Source organism: Cherax quadricarinatus, unplaced genomic scaffold (genome assembly GCF_038502225.1).
Source record: "Cherax quadricarinatus isolate ZL_2023a unplaced genomic scaffold, ASM3850222v1 Contig1506, whole genome shotgun sequence".
Lineage (NCBI taxonomy): Eukaryota > Metazoa > Arthropoda > Malacostraca > Decapoda > Parastacidae > Cherax > Cherax quadricarinatus.
The window spans coordinates 74,997-80,098 of NW_027196532.1; the positions used below are offsets into that span (position 1 = coordinate 74,997).

Genomic DNA, 5,102 nt, shown 5'->3' on the forward strand with positions numbered 1-5,102 from the left:
CCCAAACTTCCAAATTTCCACTAGCATACTGCAACCTCTAGATGTTGCTGCTTACATCCTTCTGAAGTAAGTACGGTGGATTGTTTTGACAGACTTGAAGATGGACGATGGAAAAATATGAACACACTTACAAAATGGATGATCCTAGACTGGGGCTTACATCCCTGGGACCCTGGAAGTATGCTCAGAAGCATTCGGCTTGATTCTGACGATTATCACCATAGAGAAACTATGAGTCCTCACCTTTAAAATATCTGCAATAAGCCCCGTTCAGAAAAACTCCTCAGTGAATTTGGTGGGATTATAAAAATGGGAAACCTGAATGCATATCAAGCAGCTTCAACAAGCACTGGTAAATGTAATAGACACGCAAACGCAAGCCATCAAAATCTTCGTTAGACTAATTCTTAAAAAAAAAAGTTGGGGACTTAATTGCATGATAGAAAATTTTTTTGAACATTTCTTATTTTCTAAAAAGCATACTCAGTTAGTCCACACTTTAGGGCTATTAAGGTCGACATTATATAAATATGTCGTGCCGAGTAGGTAAAACTTGCGATTTTGGCTTAAATAGCAACGCTCTTCTTGCCGAATAAGGCAAGCGAAAATTTGTATATGCATTAATTTTGCAAAAATCATTATGAACCTAACGAAACAAAATAATTTCATTGTGTTTGTTTATTATTAAATTATTATAAACTTATCCAAAATATATTTAGTTGGATTAGGCTAAATTAAATTGCGCTTGTTATAATAAGGTTAGGTAAGTTTTCTATTTTTTTTGTTTGGTACAAAATTATAAGAGAAAATTTTAGAAAGGACACACACACACACACACACACACACACACACACACACACACACACACACACACACACACACACACACACAGTGCTGTTTCTGGTATTTGTGAACGACATGACGGAAGGAATAGACTCTGAGGTGTCCTTGTTTGCAGATGACGTGAAGTTGATGAGAAGAATTCACTCGATCGAAGACCAGGCAGAACTACAAAGGGATCTGGACAGGCTGCAGACCTGGTCCAGCAATTGGCTCCTGGAGTTCAATCCCACCAAGTGCAAAGTCATGAAGATTGGGGAAGGGCAAAGAAGACCGCAGACGGAGTACAGTCTAGGGGGCCAGAGACTACAAACCTCACTCAAGGAAAAAGATCTTGGGGTGAGTATAACACCAGGTACATCTCCTGAAGCGCACATCAATCAAATAACTGCTGCAGCATATGGGCGCCTAGCAAACCTCAGAACAGCATTCCGACATCTTAATAAGGAATCGTCAACGGCCATACCACGTTGAACGCACCGCTTCTCGTCCGATCAGCGAAGTTAAGCAACGTTGGGTTTGGTTAGTACTTGGATGGGTGACCGCCTGGGAACACCAAATGCTGTTGGCATAAAAACTTTAGGACCATACTGGAGTACGCAGCACCAGTTTGGAATCCACACCTAGTCAAGCACGTCAAGAAATTAGAGAAAGTGCAAAGGTTTGCAACAAGACTAGTCCCAGAGCTACGGGGATTGTCCTACGAAGAAAGGTTGAGGGAAATCGGCCTGACGACACTGGAGGACAGGAGGGTCAGGGGAGACATGATAACGACATATAAAATACTGCGCGGAATAGACAAGGTGGACAAAGACGGGATGTTCCAGAGAAGGGACACAGACAAAAGAGGTCACAATTGGAAGTTGAAGGCTCAGATGAATTAACGGGATGTTAGGAAGTATTTCTTCAGTCATAGAGTAGTCAGGCCGTGGAATAGCCTAGAAAGTGACGTAGTGGAGGCGGGAACCATACATAGTTTTAAGGCGAGGTATGATAGAGCTCATGGGGCAGGGAGAGAGAGGACCTAGTAGCAATCAGCGAAGAGGCGGGGCCAGGAGCTGTGACTCGACCCATGCAACCACAAATAGGTGAGTACACTAAAACAAACACACACACACACACACACACACACACACACACACACACACACACACACACTAACACACACACACACACGCTAACACACACACACACACACACACACATATCTCTATTATAAATTACTAACCTCAATAGCTCTAAAGGGTGAGATAATTGCGCATGCTTCTTGAAAGGATGTCTAGAGGTAATATGGATGAATCATGATCATAGAAATGCAAAACAAACTTTTATAATATCCCATGAGAATAGTACTAATGAGTTTTATTTTTCAACTTTGTCAGCACATGTGGCAATAATGAATCTTTGTTATATTTGAAAATGTAAAGTTTCTTCAGTTTTTTTTTTAAATTTAAAAAATATATATATTTTTTTTTGTGGTGGATCAATAGTCCCACGGTGCTGTACCTTTGGTATCTGTGGTCCGTGCGAGAGTTCGTCTACTTGCCTGAAGCCAGCCAGACTTTATTGTTGACTGCCTAGTCAGCCTGGCTGTAGCTGCCAGCGTAGCCTACATTTGTATTACAACCTGACTGATCTGCCAGTATTTCTAGGCTGTGGTCCAGTTTCCTCTTGAAAAAAAAAAAAGTATTTTAACGGTACTATTTCTTATATAAGCTAACAGCAGTTGCAAGTTTTGGAACATAAATGTTCAGTGTTCTCTTATTGTGGCCATGACGTTCCTGCTCTCCATTGACTTTATACTACACATCCTTGTGTGTCCCACTCCAGTAGATTGTACATTTTGAACCTGACCCTAAAATAGTTTTAATGTTTATGTTAATTCCTCAACGGAGGTTCCTTGATACACGTGAAGGACTCTTGATTCAAAAAATTTGACCTGTCCAATTCTCACTGATTCAAAAAATTTGACCTGTCCAATTCTCACTGCCTTATTCCCCAAGTGTTGTATAACCCCTGAGGGATTAGCGCTTTCCGATAAATATAATAATGTATATATAGTAGCAGCTTTATTTCGAATTTCAATTTTGAGAACCTCATATATAGTCTCTTAGCCGAACCGTTTTATTACCCGTGCACTGCATCTTGACCCCTCGCTCTGCATTTTTCGAGAAATTTGCCAATGTTTCGAATTAGCATAGTCATCCTTCTATGCATGTTAGTACGCCGGTGACTAGATATGTACACCATAGTCCACGTAATGTTCTCCCGAGGATCAGATAGCATCATCACATCTGTACTCTATTAGTCCTTAATATGAATCGTAGTAACCAACTGCCCTTATTTCGTATATCGTATATTTATTCTTTTTCCTAGTTTCAAGTTTTCTTAACTATTTAGTTTTTTTTATTAGTTTTATATATAACCTCAACGTTAATTCCGTAGTTATAGAACACACTATTTATCTACAATGAAGTGAAATGGCAAAACTGAAAATAATATTATAAGTCTGTTAATTCGCGTTGTTGCCTCAGGAAGGCATCACTCTTATAATGTCAACAAATGTCCATGTTTCTTTGAATTCGGGTTGAAGATGTTATCTTATTGAGCTTCTGCCCCGTTATTGGTTATCCCATTGTTTTATCGTCGGTAATTATGCCTAACCTGGAGTGTTCCGAGGGTTATCGCCCCCGCTGCCCGGTCCCATAGCAAGCTTCCTGGAGTATTGCCTATTCGACCAGGCTGTTGGTCGCAGTCGCACGAACGCCACCGTATATACCACCCTCTCTTGAAGACAGCCAGGAGATTGTTGGTAATCCCCCATACATATGATAGGAAGTGTTGAAAAGTCTGGGTACCTTCATACTTAATTATTCCTTAGTGTACACACTGCGCCCCTGATTTTTATTGGGGTTATTTGGCACTATCTGCCATCTGTGTATGAATATTTGGTCACAATCCTTTTTTCCTAGGCGATATATGACCCTGACGGGTTTAACGTTAATCCATAAATATAATAATAATTTATTATTATTATTATTATTATTATTATTATTATTATTATTATTATTATTATAATCTGGATTGGATAAGTAGATGCTTTGCTGATGGCAGGGTATATAACGTTAGAATTTTTACATTTGTCTATTAATTCTAATACGTTTGATAGGAGCCATAGTAAGGTAACTGAGCCATGATGGTTCTTTTGTAAGTTATGTTGTGAATATTTTATTCATTTGTGTTTCTGAAGATGAGTACGAATTTCATTCTCAAGTCTTGATTCAAGCAATCTCTCTCTCCCCTCCATCCCTCGAAAAAATATGTATGTTTAACAGATTCGACAGTATTTTAATGCCGGCGACCTACACTGTTTCTTGGAAACAATGGTGCAGCATTTGCCACCACACACTGCTAGTTCTTCATAGGAGGTGCCTTAATGCTGGTAAAGGGATCTCGGTCCAGTGAACTGGGATAAAACCTGATTTCCTCCCATTCTCCAGGCACTACATGACAGCTACGGGTTTAGCGCTTTCCATTTAACATATAATAATTCAGGATACTGGTACCATCTTCAGTGATGTATTGAACAAGTTTGTCAAGGGCTTTATTTATGGCCCCACACACTAGACGGCTGAAAACTTAAAAGCAATTTGTGGAGATGCAGTTTGTTTTGGTCTCCTTTATGTGAAGTTGTGTGCCATTCACGAACCTAAGAATTCGAACTGAAGGATAAGGAACCTACATTATCAAACTCTTGGACTTGAAGGGTCGACAGTACGCCATTGCATCCAAGGCCACCAAAATATATCAGTAACAGCTTCTGTTAGAACTTTCAATTCCAGTCCTTCCAATTATGCACCGCCTTTTATTGGCATGATTTATATAAAAGTAATAACTGCTGATACGTTTTCATTTTGCTGTGAGAGGAAGAAAAGGTTCCATTAATATTTCAGTGAGGTTTCTGGAGCGAGTCCAGCTCGTCTCCTAAACACTTGTCACTATAAAAAAAGATACTCCTAAAACTCACCCACAATGATAAGACCACTTAACCTTTCTCATGCCGCCTTCTCTACCCACTACCTTTATCCCTACACTATTTTACCCCATTCCTTTGCCTTCCCATTCTTACCATTAATCTTTCGTCCTAACAAGAGGAGAAAAAATTATAAAAAAAAAAATGAGTCCTACGCAGCCCAAGTCATCTCTGCCTCAAAGCTCTTAAAACCAACTCTAACTACTCTTGTTGAGGCAGAATTGTGAGG

General features: G+C 39.7%; 1 non-coding gene across 1 annotated transcript; it reads left to right on the forward strand.

Moving 5' to 3' along the window:
- Window positions 1–1,292: 1,292 nt before the first annotated feature.
- On the forward strand, window positions 1,293–1,411 carry LOC138851672 (5S ribosomal RNA). The gene has a single exon (XR_011391340.1). It is a non-coding gene; the product is annotated as a 5S ribosomal RNA (ribosomal RNA).
- Window positions 1,412–5,102: the final 3,691 nt, after the last annotated feature.